The 15,979-nt window shown below is 48.8% G+C and overlaps 1 pseudogene; it reads right to left on the reverse strand.

Moving 5' to 3' along the window:
• Positions 1-12,986: 12,986 nt before the first annotated feature.
• On the reverse strand, positions 12,987-13,213 carry LOC140409695 (U2 spliceosomal RNA; annotated as a pseudogene).
• Between the last annotated feature and the right edge of the window lie 2,766 nt (positions 13,214-15,979).

The raw sequence follows: 15,979 nt of genomic DNA on the forward strand, positions 1-15,979 counted from the left end.
GCAGCACCCCTCTCGGAACTCCTGAAGAAAGGAGCCCCTTGGGAATGGCTTCCGCAGCACACGGATGCCGTAGATACTTTAAAGCGCGCACCCATTGCAGCCCCCGCACTACAGGTTCCAGACCCGCTTTCCCCCTATGTTATAGAGATAGCTAGCACAGACCGCACCCTTTCGGCCGTGCACCTCCAGGAATGGCACGAACAGTTAAGACCCGTGGCTTACGCCTCCAGAGTTCTAGATCCTGTGGAGCAGGGATTTTCGGCCTGTGAAAGGCACCTGCTCGCAGTATTCTGGGCAGTTCAATATTTTTCATACATCACCGGACTAAACCCCATCACAATCCTCACGGAACACACCCCCACCCAACTTTTACTAGACGGACGACTTAAGGACGGTACAGTAAGCCAGATCAGAGCAGCCAGATGGACCCTTCTTTTGCAGGGACGGGACATCACTGTTAAAAGGACCAAGACCCACACTTTCCTAGCTGACAACCTTCAGTACCCAGGCACCCCCCACGAATGTGAAATCATCTCACCGCACCACAACACAGGCCCCTTTATCGCGAAAACACCCCCCAAAAAGATAGGTAGTTCACCCCAGAGCTCCCAGCACACAGACACGTGCGCACCTTTGAGAATATATGTGGATGGTTCTTCCACTGTATTAGACAGGAAGCGCATTACAGGATGTGGCATCTATGTTGAGGACGCGCAGGGACGTGCCCTAGAGGAAATCTCCTTAAAACTGCCAGGCCACTTACGCGCGCAGGCGGCAGAACTAGCAGCCATTGCGTACATTATAAATCACCCAGATTCCTTCCCCAGCCCAGCAGATATATACTCGGACAGCCTCTATGTCTGTAACAGCCTCACAGAATTCCTATCCCTGTGGAAAGCAAGAGGATTTGTTTCCGCAGATGGAAAACCCCTCCCTTCAGTCCCATTGCTCCGGCACATTTTGGACAAAGCACAGGACAGGATATTTGGCATTATTAAAGTTCGAAGTCACCACCATTCCTCCCCATCTGGAAATGTAACAGCCGGCGCACTGGCTAAAGCAGGTTCCAGACACGGACATTTTTGTAACCCTCCCGAAAGCGCCCCAGTGAATGCAGTTCAGGTCTCACAGACTAACATCGAGGCCCAGAAGCAAGATAGTAATCTCAGGGAGATTTTAAAAGGAAACTTTCCAGCCCCATTCGATAGGTTTAAAAATGCACTGACCACACATGACGGTGTGATCCTAAAAGACACCCTTTATGTGGTTCCTGAACAGGACAGGAATCAGCTTATTTGTTTGTTTCACGATAGTCATGGGCATCAGGGAATTGACCCCACTACAGCCCACCTCAGGCAGCTCTGTTGGTGGCCGAATTTAAAGGAAGACGTCACGCACTATGTAGAAAATTGCCTTAGCTGTGCCCAAAACAATCCGGACAGATATGCGAAGAAAGCTCAGCTTAGCCACACCCACCCCGTTAATGGCCCCTGGACTAACCTCCAGATTGACTTTATAGGACCATTGCCCCCTAGCAGGAATGGTCACAAGTACGTGTTAGTTGTGATAGACACGTTTACAAAATGGGTAGAAGCATTCCCATCTAGGACAAACACGGCAAAGACTACAGCGAAGATTTGAACCCTCCACATCTTTACGAGATGGCGACTCCCCCGCAGCATTGAATCCGACCAAGGTTCCCATTTTACGGGACGTGTCATGAAGAACGTCCTCACGATATTTGGCATTACCCAAAAATTCCACATCACATACCACCCCCAGTCAAGTGGTATCATGGAGCGAATGAATCGGACCCTAAAAGCAACCCTCAGGAAAATGGTCCAACAAAACAGCACCACTTGGGATTCAGTCCTCCCTTTTGCACTAATGTTTCTGCGCAACACTGTTTCAACATCCACAGGATACACCCCAAACACTCTCATGACCGGACGCCCCATGAAAGGCACAGAATTTTTATTAGGACTTGACCAGCCCCGAAGTGACGGCCCTCACACACGACAACGCAGTAAAACAATTAGTTGAGAATGTAAAAACGACTCAGCTAGCAGCCGCAGTAAAATTAGGCACAAGGAAGAAACAGAGCAAGGCCTGTTTCGACAAGACAGTGCATGCGACTGAGTTTGATGTAGGACAGCAGGTCATGCTCTCCATTTACAACCCCAGCACGTTCCTGTCACCCAAGTATTCGGGTCTGTACTCCGTTGCGGACAAAGTAAGCCCCTCCGTTTATAAGATTAAGTACCCCAACAGGAAGACCGCGTGGTTCCATATTAACCAGCTCAAGGCACATGACTCGCAGTTTAACCACACACACCATGTCATGCTCGACGCAGCAGACCACGCCGTGCCCACAGCCAACGTATCCCTCCCCTCCCCAAACACGTCCACCCTATCCACGGACTCGACCTCGACTCCATCCCTGAACTCTAGACTCCGCCCCGGTACGCCCACAGACAGCAGCAGCAGTGACAACGACTGTGACACAGGCAACAGCCACAGCACACCACCCTACTATCCCCATGCATCAGGACCCACACCCAGCGAATCTGAACACGATTCGAGTGATCCCTTCCTGATCACATTCCTTGACAAACCTCACCAAAGACAACCCCGACTCCATCTCCACAGAATTAGATACAACCTTTTGGCACCATGACAATTTGTACAGGCTCTTCCGAAACGACGAGATGGACCCTAAGTCACACCATGCAGCTTTAGCAACCCTCATCCACTCAAGAGCTTGGCATCCGGGAGAAGATGATGACATTGAGTCTGACTCCCAAAACGAGAACTCCTTTGCGACACTGTTCGCAACTGATAACTGAGGTGTCCAGATGATGTTTTAAAGGAACCACTTGGGAGAAACGGTGTCCTTTCTGATGGAACCTGCAGCATGTTTGTTCAATGTTTGTTCGTTAATGTTATCGTTAAGTGTTGTTTATAAACTCGGAAGTTTCACGGCCCCACGCCATCACTCTGTTGACGCCCGGCTGTTAATGGAACAAGTCTGTCCCAGACAACAGTTCAGAGGAACTAGTCTGTCGACTGAAAATGGTTAAAGGTACAAGTTTGTCCCAGACAATAGTTCAAAGGAACTAGTCTGTCGGCAGACAACAATCATAACTACTCTCCTGATTCGAAGGTAATCACGAGAGGCAGCCCCCAAGACGACCACATTCTTACCCGTTCTTGCCAGTTGCTCAGGAAGTGGAGAAAAGGCATTGGTCTCCGCCCTGCCTGAGGACGCCCCTCTCTTCAGCTACCCTCGGGTAGAGCACATACGGCATTGATCACCGTCCTACCTGGGGATTCCATCCAAATCTTACTCGCCGCGGCCCATACGGACCCCATTTTGGCTCGTTACATTCAAAATTCTTTTGTTTGGTTTTGGCAACCTTAGGATTGCTTCCCTATGCTATTTACATCCTCAAACACTTGGATGGTAAATCACACAGGCTGCGAGACGGCTCGCAGTACGGCAGTATTTTTTGAGATGTCTTGTCCGAATATTCGGTTTTAAAAAAAATTAAAAAATGAGGGAGACAGACATGATGACCAATTATAAAGGGAAATTGGCACTAAAAGACAGACATGTTAACATTCAAGATATTGAACAAGATAGTAACAGAAACTATGCTTGATTTACAGAATTCCTGAAGGTCCAGGAAGAGAGAAGAGACAAAAAGGAAGAGAAGAGAGGAAAGAAGAGAACAATGAAGATGTCATATGTGTTTTTCGTTATTGTAATTTGTATCCGGTAACGCGCGACCGCAAACCCCCTGACCCCAAACCCCCCGGTCGTCAATGATTCACTTCCCCATAGCACCCAGAGCCCAGTGACAAGTAACAACGCACCATCATGATGTGATAGGTTTATAACATGGTACTCCCTTTCATACGTAATTGAATCCCTTTTAGTATTGGCGATATTCTGCAGCATCGTGCAGACTATCTGCATGAAGAAATGGCGAAAGAGAGCCTACCGCTCTCACACCCCGGTATACAGGATGAGATCCCCTATTTTTGGTTTTCACCAGGCCCCCGAACTCCTTGATCGACAATAAAAGACATATGTTCGCCGTCATTTTGTGAATAAAGACAACTGAGAGATTGTACAACTCTGAGCTTGACCGCCAAGCCAGAGGAAAATGTGAATGCTGCTATTATTTTTGTATTGTTAGGAAGTTAGTATGATTGGATGTTTAAGTGAGTGTAGTTTATGGAAGATAGTTAGAGGTACCGTTTTTATATGTGTTGTAATGCATGTCCCTGTTGTGACATAGTGGCACTTAGAATTGTCAGTTAAAACATTTTTTATTGCATAGTTATGGTCAGTGTAGAGGCCATGGAAGAGTGCTCGCTGGGTCAGGAAGTGAAGACGACGCAGTTTTGCGATCCTTCACGCTTCGCATTAGGGATCACAAGGAGGGTGTGTAGCCACCTGGGTTGGCCACTTCCCGACTTAAAATGGAGATCTGCAAAGAATACAGGGAAATTCAGTCAAGCCAGGAAAAACTAGCAGGTGCAAAGTTTCCTGTGTATTAGAACTTGCAGAAACCCAGACAGCACTGAAATCAACAGCCATCTGCGTATTAATGAGCGATCCCCAGGAACAATTGAAACATTTAAGGTGAATAAGGCCAAGCCAGACTCCTCGGCGCCAGCAGGAGCCAAGACAAAGGAAGGCCAACAGACACTTAGGGACCGCCCAGCGATCAGGGAACGGCTCCAGTATTGGAGAAATCGATCCAAGTGATCGGAACGTAGTCCAATCACTTGGAACCAGATACGGTGTCCGCCCCAAACGGCGTGAAGCCCCTGGGGACTATAAAGTAGAGTCCCCAAGTTCAATTCGTCTTTCTTGGCAGGGTCACTCAGCAGCTCGTAATAACCCTTGACGGTGACCTGCCTAGCTGCTGCATCAACCAAGTAAGTCTGCAGTCAACGCACGCTACGAGATAGGCGCTGCTCACTACCAGTCTATACCAGCTTTGAATCCTGCAGACTCAGAATCGAACGAAAGGCCATTTGTTCCCTGACCTGGTGGGCCAGTTCCGAAGCTAAGTATAGGCCTATAGTGTTAGAGATAGTCTAGTAAGTAGAGTTTTATGCATGAGTAGTGATTGACTGTGTATAATAAATGTGTTTTGATTTGAATCTTACTAATTGGTGTGTTGAGTTATTGATCAGCACTTGAACTTGAACCTCGTGGCGGTATCATAAAGATACCTGGTGACTCTAGAGCAAAGGTTATAGAAACAGAGCAAATTAAGTAAAGACACAATGGGCAACAAATTAAGAGCCAACCAAAGTTAGCAACAGGACACAGCAACTGAGCTAACCAGCGAATACATCTCAAGAAGACCAGACTTTAAAGAAGGTTGATTGTCAAGTTGGGCCTGAAGGTCCCTTCAACCAACCAGAAGAATCCAGAAGCAAGATCTTTTTACCTTTCTGTAAAGACAGTATTTGCAACTTTTAAAAGAAAAAAATATAATAATAAAATAACTTAATTTAACCTGAAATAGTGGTTATTCCAAAGTCTACTTTACTTACTTAGCTATGCAGGATTGATGCTACTAAGTGGTAAGTAGTTGAAATCTTCTGTGAAGGTATGGGTTATACCGGAGATAACTTGAAAACATAGTTTGACCTGAATCGCACCCACTGAAGCCTGCATCGGAATTGGGGAGTGAGAATCCCTGATCACCATTTAGAATGTCGGCCCTTTTTGGTATAGGGGGAATTCTAAGAATAGTGGTGAGTTTTCAAAAACAGTTGGCATGTAGGAGCTGGACCCTCTCGACCAGGGGGTCGGACTTATGGCTCCTCACATGTTTCCGGAGGAGGAGAGGCCCCGGTATTGTCAGCCAGGACGGAAGCGAGACCCCGGAGATGGACTTCCTGGGGAAGACAAATAGACGGTCGGTGGGGGTCTCGTTCGTGGCTATGCAGAGGAGTGACCTAATTGAGTGGAGCGTGTCGGGGAGGACCTCCTGCCAGCGGGAAACCAGGAAACTTCTAAACCGTAGGGCCAGAAGTTCGGCCTTCCATACCATCGCGTTCTCCCTCTCCACCTGTCCGTTTCCCCGGGGGTTGTAGCTGGTAGTCCTGCTCGAGACAATGCCCTTACCGAGCAGGTATTGACGCAGCTCATCGCTCATAAAAGAGGAGCCCCGGTCACTGTGGATGTAAGTGGGGAAACCGAACAGGGTGAAGATGCTGTGCAGGGCCTTAATAACAGTGGCCGCGGTCATGTCGGGACATGGGACAGCGAAAAAACGGGAGTACTCGTCAACGGCGTTGAGAAAGTACATGTTGCGGTCAGTGGAGGGAAGGTGCCCTTTGAAATCGACGCTGAGGCTCTCAAAGGGGCGGGAGGCCTTCACCCGGTGGGCCTTGTCTGGCCGATAGAAGTGCGGCTTGCACTCCGCACAGACTCTTCAGTCCCTGGTCATGGCCTTGACCTCCTCGGTGGAGTAGGGCAGGTTACGGGCCTTGATGAAGTGGAGAAGCCGGGTGACCCCCGGATGACAGAGGTCATTGTGGATGGCCTGTAGTCGGTCACCTTGCGCGCTGGCGCATATGCCGCGGGACAGGGCATCTGGGGGCTCATTGAGCTTCCCAGGACGATACACAATATCGTAATTATAGGTGGAGAGTTTGATTCTCCATCTCAAGATCTTATCATTCTTGATCTTGCCCCGCTGTGTGTTGTTGAACATAAAGGCTACCGACCGTTGGTCAGTGATGAGGGTGAACCTCCTACCGGCCAGGTAGTACCTCCAAGGTAGCACAGCTTCCACAATGGCTTGAGCTTCCTTTTCGACAGAGGAGTGTCGAATCTCGGAGGCGTTGAAGGTATGGGAAAAGAAGGCCAGGGGCCTGCCTGGTTAAAGGTTGTGGCCAGGGCGACGTCTGACGCATCGCTCTCCACCTGGAAGGGGATGGACTCGTCCATTGCGTGCATCGCGGCCTTGGTAATGTCTGCCTTGATGCGGCTGAAGGTCAGACGGGCCTCAGTCGTCACGGGAAAGATGGTTGCTTTGATAAGTGGGCGAGTAGGGGGCGCATGCGGTCGGGGCCGGGCCCTAGGACTCCGTTTTCCACGACATAGACAAGGATGGCTAGTGGGGTTGTGCAGAAAATGCATTTCTCCTTGTAGGTGAGATTAAGGGATTGGGCGGCTTGGAGTAACCTCTGAAGGTTAGTCTCGTGGTCCTGCTGATCATGGCCGCAGATGGTGACATTATCCAAGTACGGGAACGTGGCCCGCAACCCGTGCTGGTCAACCATTCGGTCCATCGTTCTTCTCCCAGATGGCCTTCGTGCAGTTGTTCGAGGACAAGCCGGTGCATGCTGTGTGGGATCACGATCTGGTCCAACTTCAAGAAGACACCATCAATGACGGACAAGTCGTCCCGGACGTTGTAAAATTGTGGGCACTGCCCCTTGAGCCACCCTTCCGTCATGTGGCGCATTACACGCTGTAGAAGGGAGTCAGCTGCAGTCTCACGGCAAATGTGGGCCAGACGTGCATCAGTGGCCGGCAGATTGGCCAATGTGAAGGCTACTTGTGCGTCGACCTGACAAACGAACCCCTCCGAGTCGGGCGGTGTGTTGACCGCCCTGGACAGAGCATCTGCGATGATGAGATCCTTCCCCGGGGTGTAGACAAGTTGGAATTCGTACCTCCGGAGCTTGAGCAGAATGCGCTGGAGGCGAGGGGTCATATCGTTGAGGTCCTTCTGAATGATGCCGACCAGGGGGCGATGGTCAGTCTCCACAGTGAACTGCGGAAGCCCATATACATAATCGTGAAACTTGTCCATGCCAGTCAACAGGCCTAGGCACTCATTCTCAATCTGCGCATAGTGCTGTTCTGTGGGGGTCATGGCCCGCGACGCATAGGCAACGGGGGCCCATGATGCGGTGTCGTCCCTTTGCAGGAGTACCGCCTCAATGCCGGACTGGCTGGCATCAGTTGAGATCTTTGTTTCCCGTGTGGTATCGAAAAACGCCAGTACCGGGACGGTGGTGAGCTTGACCTTGAGCTCCTCCCATTCACTCTGGTGTGCGGGCAGCCACTGGAATTCCGTTGACTTTTTGACCAGGTGGCGAAGAGCAGTCGTGTGCGAAGCAAGGTTAGGAATGAACTTCCCCAGGAAGTTGACCATCCCGAGAAAGCGCAGCACTGCCTTCTTGTCTGACGGCTGTTGCATTGCTGCGATGGCTGCCACTTTGTCGGCATCCGACCGCACACCCGACCGGGAGATGTGGTCCCCCAAAAACTTTAGCTCAGTCTGGCCAAAAGAGCACTTGGCTTAGTTGAGGCGCAGGCCCTGATCTCGAATCCGTGCAAAGACACGCTGGAGACGACTGATGTGCTCCTGTGGTGTGGTGGACCAGATGATAACGTCATCTACGTAGACGCGTACCCCTTCGATGCCCTCCATCATCTGTTCCATGATGCGATGGAACACCTCGGAGGCCGAGATGATGCCGAATGGCATCCTATTGTAGCAGTACCTGCCAAATGGAGTGTTGAAAGTGCACAGCTTCCTGCTGGACTGATCCAATTGAATCTGCCAAAAGCCCTTTGAGGCATCAAGCTTGGTGAATATTTTTGCCCGAGCTATTTCGCTCGTGATTTCTTCTCATTTGGGTATGGGGTAGTGTTCCCTCATAATGTTGTGATTCAAATCTTTTAGGTCGATACAGATCCGGAGCTCGCCGGACCTTGGTCCTGCAGGTCCTGCAGCTGCTGCTTGAGGCGGTCCTTGAATGGTGCTGGGACCCTACGAGGTGTGTGAATGACCGGGGTGGCGTCCGGTTTGAGCCATATTTTGTACGTGTAGGGCAGTGTGCCCATGCCCTCGAAAACCACCTGGTTGTGCGCGAGGAGTGAGTGGAGCTGTGCCCTAAAGTCTGCATCCGGGAAATCGGATGTGCCTTCTGGAGACAGAGTGTGTACCCGTTGAACGAGGTGGAGGATGTTGCACGCCTGTGCGCCTAACAGAGAGTTCTTCGAGGATCCAACGATTTCAAACGATAATGTGGCTTTGTGTAAGTTGTGTGCAACCTCGAGCTGGCTGGACCCCGTGGTCGGGATGACGTTTCCATTGTAGTCAACCAGCTGACAGTGGGATGGCAGAATCGGTGGTTTAACCTTCAAGGTCTGGAAGGCTGACCATGCGAGGAGATTGGCGGAGGCACCAGTGTCCAGGCGAAATGTGATCTGTGATCGGTTGACCATTAGGGTGGCACACCACTCATCGCCCGGATCAATGCTGTGCACTGGCAGCGGCTGGAGGGTCCGACTTGGGGACATCCAGTTCTTGTGGATTACCGCAACGCAAAAGCTCCCTGTCGCTGGTCTGCATACTATCAGGGTATGACTCAGTGTAGGGGGGCTGAATCGCCCGCACATCCCTGCGAGACTGGCGGAATTGTTGGGAATTGGCAGGTTGAGCTGCTCGAAAGCAGGCAGCGTAGTGGCCCATCCTGCCACAGCGGAGGCATTGTCGCGCTTTGGCCGGACATTGCCACTTTAAGTGGGCGGAGCCACAGTTGCCGCATGTCATGACGTCATGGCGTTCGTTGCGTTTGTTGCATCGCCGCGCATGCGCAGTGCGGTCTTGCGTAGAGCGCGCCTGCGCATCACGTCCCTCTGCGTCAACGTCCCCTCTTTTGGCGCATACAAGCGCGGGAGGCCTCGGAATGCGCGCGAAATGGCCGCCCTCGTCCGGGCCGCGGGCCGGGAGGACCTAGATCGACTGGACCCGCTCCGCCTCGTAGGACCCGTGCCATGCCGTTTCGTCCGCCTGGATTTGGGAGTACCGGCTGGTCACGTTCTCATGGAGGACGCTGGTCTCGATGGCAGTCGCTAGGGTGAGGCGCTTTATTTTAAGGAGCTGCCCGAGATGACCCCAAAAACGATCTGATCCCACATCATGGAGTCGGAGGTGGCCTCTTAGCCGCAGGACTGCGCGAGGATACGGAGGTGTGTCAAGTAAGATTGGAAAGGCTCATCCTTACCCTGCAGGCGCTGCTGGAAGAGGTACCTCTCGAAGCTCTCATTGACTTCCACGCTGAAGTGTTCCTCGAACTTCAGAAGCACCATCTTATATTTTGTTTTGTCCTCGCCTTTTGCGAATGCTGGGGAGTTTTAGATGTGGATGGCGTGTTGCCCCGCCGTGGAGAAGAGGGGGGCGATCTTCCTGGTATCCGATGCATTCTCCCTGTCTGTGGCTTCTAGGAAGAGCTGGAAGCGCTGTTTAACAGCTTCCAGTTGACGCCAAGATTACCAGCGATTCGGAGCGGCTGCGGCGGGCTGATGTTTTCCATGGAGCAGGATGGCGGATTTCTGAAAGGTGCAGGTAGGTCTCACAGTCGCTGGTTAGCTTCCACTACTGGTATCATGTCGTGTTGGATGTTCCGATGCACAAATGATCCAACACGGCTGTAGATGGTACAACTCTGTTTTATTGTCTGAACAACGACAACTACTAACTGCTGGCTTGGGTACGTGCTTCACCAGCTTTCCTGTGGACCCAGCCCTATCACTATCTTAGTGAGGCACTCAGCACATGGTCTATGTCTGAGTGGCACGCTGTGAGCTCTGTGCTCTGAACTATCTCCTGGTAGAATGAACGGGAACTGTGGTGTTCCCTGTTTTATAGTGCGTGTGTTCTCACTGGTGATTGGCTGCAATGTTATGTGTGTGCTGGTTGGTCTAACTACCTGTCCATCAGTGTGTGTGTGATTGCACCATGATATGCTGATGTGGATATCATGACATTGGCTACTGTTTGGTAGGTCTTAATAAAGTCTTTAGAGACTTAAGTAAGTTGACTGTATGTATTTATTAACTACAAGAACTATGTACAGCAAAGGATTCAAGCTAGCAGCTGTCTCTTTACTTACTTGGTGTTATAACACTAGCAGAGGTCACGGGATAGGAACAATCAGGTTTCTCGTGCTCTCTGGGGAATATGAACTTCCCCGGTAATGGGGCGGGGCTTCCCCTTCACAGGAGTAGGCCCTCTAGTGTAAAAACCCAGACCTGGGTGCAGGTCGGGGAAGGAGATCCTCCGGAGAGTGGTGGTGTTTGACTGACCAGTAATAAACCACTTTGTGCTTTTCTAAACTACTGCTTACGCATGGCTGCTTATCTCGGATCTAACACTTGTGCACATGGCTCTGTCCAGTAGACTGATCACTGTGTGGGTGGTACTGTACTCGGGCCACATTAACCCTATATATGCTAGATTCATATGCAACAGGCACAGCTTAAAAATTAGAGCCTCACCTTTTTAAGAGTGTAATTAGGGAGCGCTTCCACATGTAAAGGGTGTTAGAAGTTTGAAACGTCTGACACTGGGTGATTCTTAATTTAAAATCCGAATTTGATAGATTTCTGTTAACCAAAGGCATTACGGGATATTTGGGAAAAGACAGGTATTTGGAGTTAGGTCGTAGATCAGCATGATGTCATTGTATGGCAGAACATGCTAAATGGCCTACTTATGTTCCGATGCACGCACATTTTCTGCAGTTTCCTTACAACGGATTTGGATTTGGATTTTGTTTATCGTCACGTGTACCGAGGTACAGTGAAAAGTATTTTTCTGCGAGCAGCTCAACAGATCATTAAGTGAAAAGAAAAGAAAAGAAAATGCATAATAGGGCAACACAAGGTAAAAGATTAGAACCATTGTGAGATAAGTGAAAAGAGGATCTGTTAGGGAGAGTCACCACCCACCAATGCTTCACTTCAATGTGACTGCTTTTGAAAGTAATGGGAAGTAATTTGGATTTTTCTGAGGCCTTCTTTCTAATTTCTTCTCCCCAGGTTCACTCCCTTCAATCTCTTCAATTTAACTTGGCCTTCATGTACACCTCCCCTGTTGAAACTGCCATTCATATCCAAATTCCTCACTTTTAGTGTAATTTGCCCCCTCACTCTCAGGTAATGACAGTTCTCTCCTTCCTTCCCCCTCAGTTAATAATGGTATTCTCCCACCCTCTTTCAGTCCACCCATTGTTCACGGCACATTTATGAAATGCTTGCCATTGGATAGGCCTTTGGAAAGTCAATAGAAGCATCTCTCTGGTCAGAAAAGCAGAATATTGCTGGAAATCTGAAATAAAAACAGAAAATGCTGGAAATACTCAGCAAGTTAGGCAACACCTGTGGAGAGGGACACAGAATAGTGGTTTCAGGTCTGTGGCCTTTTATCGGATATCAACCTGGTCAAATTCTGTCCGGGGATGGTTCAAATTCTGATGCCATGATCCCACAGGCAGGTTCTTACCAGGTACCCAAGAAATGCACTTGAAACCTCTTGCTGAATTGCAAAGGTCTCATCCGAACAAGACATAGGGGCTGACAATGATTGTTTGCTGCTGGGATCAAGGGAAGAGGAATGCTGGTGATGGAAAGCTGAAATTGGCTGGCAGAATGATTTAAACGTGAGGACAAATTAATAGTTTGGAGCTGTACTTATCAATTTTGTGATGTGGAGATGCCGGCATTGGACTGGGGTGAGCACAGTACGAAGTCTTACAACACCAGGTTAAAGTCCAACAGGTTTGTTTCGACGTCACTAGCTTTCGGAGCGCTGCTCCTTCCATTCACCTGAGGAAGGAGCAGCGCTCCGAAAGCTAGTGACATCAAAACAAACCTGTTGGACTTTAACCTGGTGTTGTAAGACTTCGTATCAATTTTGTGGAATAGGGGTACTCATATAGTGAAAATCACATCAGGTACATTATCCATTGTCCACAAAAAGAGCAGTCTTCCTAGACTTGGGGTTGGGTTTTAATATAATAGTCTAGTTCATCTTCCCATTGAAAGGTTTTCCACTACATCAGTAACTAGCACTGTTTTTTTGGCCTCTGTCTTATTCGTGCCTATCTTGGCTGATTTGAAGGTTGGATTAATTAATTTATTTGTTTTCTTTAAATGTTATTCCTTTCTCGGAGTTATAATGCCAATGTGCAGGGTGGACAGGGCAAGCCTTTAATCCATCTCCTTGCTTGCTCCAAAAAACTATTGAAATTCAAATTGGGTCCAATTCATGATCTCCACAGGAGAGACACACTAGATCCAAGCTAACAAGAACAGGCATTGCACCTGACGTTGGACTTGATCCTATGCTTGATCTGAGCCAAAAGGCCAAGAAGTGATGAATTTGTGAACATAAAATGCACTGCACAGGAGGATGAATTGACTGAAGATGGTAGGAATGATTTACTGCCTTGTTTTTCAGTACTTATAGTGTTATGAACAGGAAGTGAAGAAGGCGCTTGATGAATTATACACCGCCACAAACAACAGTGAAACAGAATACATGGAGGCCATGTTCATCATGGCCGGAGACTTCAAACAGGCCAATCTCAAGAGTGTACTGCCAAAATATCACCAACTCATTTCCTGTCCCACTAGGCGCGCCAACATCCTTGACCACTGCTACACAAACATCAAGGGCACCTACCGATGCATCCCCCGACCGCACTTCGTAAAATCGGACCATAAGACGGTGCTCCTTCTCCCAGCATACAAGCAGAAGCTTAAGCGGGAGAATCAGGTTAAGAAAATCATGCAATGCTGGTCCAAGGCAACAGAAGAGCTCCTACATGACTGCTTGCAGTCAGTGGACTGGAGTGAGTGAGCAAATGCATGGCAGGTGCAGAAGAATGTGGATAAATGGGAGGTTATCCACAGGAAGGCAGATTATTATGTGAATAGAGGGGAATGTGAAATAAGACCTGGGTGATCTTGTACACCAGTCACTGAAAGTAAGCATGCAGGTGCAGCAGGCGGTAAAGAGGCAAATGGTATGTTGGCCTTCATAGCGAGAGGATTTGAATACAGGAGCAGGAATGTCTTGCTGCAATTATACAGGGCCTTAGTTAGACCACACCTGGAATATTGTGCAGTTTTGGTCTCCTTATTTGAAGAAGGGTGTTCTTGCTATGGAGAGAGTGCAGCAAAGATTTACAAAAACTGATTCTTGGGATGACGCGACTTACGTACAAGGATCGATTGAATCAGGTGGGATTATATTCGCTGGAGTTTAGAAGAATAAGGGGAAATCTCATAACCTATAAAATTCTAGCAGGATTAGACAAGGTAGATATGGGAAGGATGTTCCAGGTGGTGAGGGAGCCCAGAACAAGGGGCCATAGCCAAAGGTTGCAAGGTAAACCATTTAGGACTGAGATGAGGAGACATTTCTTCACTCTGAGAGGGGTGAGCCGATGGAATTCTTTACCACATAAAGCAGTTGAGGCCAAACCATTGTGGTGTGAATTCTCCGCCTTCCCAACCGCGTGTTCCTCGGCGGTGTGCCATTGCCTGCAGCGGGGTTCTCCGTTCCCGCTGCTGCCAAATGGGGTTTCCTATTGTGACCACCCCACGCTGCCGGGAAACTTGCGGGTGGGGGTGTGCTGCCAGCCGAATGGGGAATCCCGCCAGTGGAAAATTCACCCCTGTATGTTTTCAAGAACAGTACAAAGTCTTACAACACCAGGTTAAAGTCCAACAGGTTTGTTTCGATGTGGACTTTAACCTGGTGTTGTAAGACTTCGTACTGTGCTCACCCCAGTCCAACGCCGGCATCTCCACATCATGTTTTCAAGAAGGAATTAGATATAGCTCTTGGGGCCAAAGGAATCAAAGGATATGAGGGGGGGGGGAGTGAAACAGGTTATTGAATTGGATGATCATATGATGTTTTGACAATTTCTGTAGTTACAGAAAATACAAATATTATTTGAACCTATATCTTGAAGGTTACAGATTTTACTTTGAAAAATGCACACTTTAACCACCAGATGGTGCTATTTTCCCAAATGTTTGCCGTGTTAATGTTGAAGTGCTCTAGTCCCATAAGAGTTTACCTCAATTTACTGTCATTTGCAGTAGATTACATGATTGTAACACAAAAAAAGTCTCTGTGGTAGTCCTTACACTTGCGGTAGACACACTGAAAGTGGGAATGATAGCAGGTGGAGGCCTTTTGGCGCTTCGAGCCTGCTCCACCATTTATCACGATCATGACTGATCATCCAACTCAATAGACTAATCCTGCTTTCTCCCCATAGCCTTTGATTCCATTCGCCCCAAGTGCTATATCGAGCCACCTCTTAAATATATTCAATGTTTTAGCATCAACTACTTCCTGAGGTAATGAATTCCACAGGCTCACCACTCTTTGTGTGAAGAAATGTCTCCTCATCTCTGTCTGAGATGGTTTACCCTGAATCCTCGGACTGTGACCCCTGGTTCTGGACACACCCAGCATTGGGAACATCTTCTCTGCATCTACCTTGTCTAGTCCTGTTAGAATTTTATAAGTCTCCATGAGATCCCTCCTCATTCTTCTGACCTCCAGCGAGAACAATCCTAACCTAGTCAATCTCTCCTCATATAACAGTCCCGCCATCCCTGGAATCTGTCTGGTAAACCTTCGCTGCACTCCCTCGAGAGCAAGACCATCCTTCCTCAGAAAAGGGGACCAAAACTGCACACAATATTCTAGGTCTGGCCTCACCAAGGCTTTGTATAATTGCAGCAACACATTCCTTACTCTGTACTCGAAACCTCTCGCAATGAAGGCCAACATATCATCAGCCTTCTTTACCGCTTGCTGCACGTGCATGCTTACCTTCAGCGACTGGTGCACAAGGATACCCAGGTCCCGCTGCACAATCCCCTCTCCCAATTTACAACCATTTAGATAGTAAGCGGCATTCCCGTTTTTGCTTCCAAAGTGAATAACCTCACACTTATCCAAACTATACTGCATCTGCCATTGATTTGCCCACTCGCCCAAACTGTCCAGATCATGCTGTAGGATCTCTCCATCCTTAATACCAAACAACTTGGTATTATCTGCAAACTTTGAGATGTTACATTTTATTCCCTCATCCAAATCATTGATATATTGAT

This window comes from Scyliorhinus torazame, chromosome 3 (genome assembly GCF_047496885.1).
Source record: "Scyliorhinus torazame isolate Kashiwa2021f chromosome 3, sScyTor2.1, whole genome shotgun sequence".
NCBI lineage: Eukaryota > Metazoa > Chordata > Chondrichthyes > Carcharhiniformes > Scyliorhinidae > Scyliorhinus > Scyliorhinus torazame.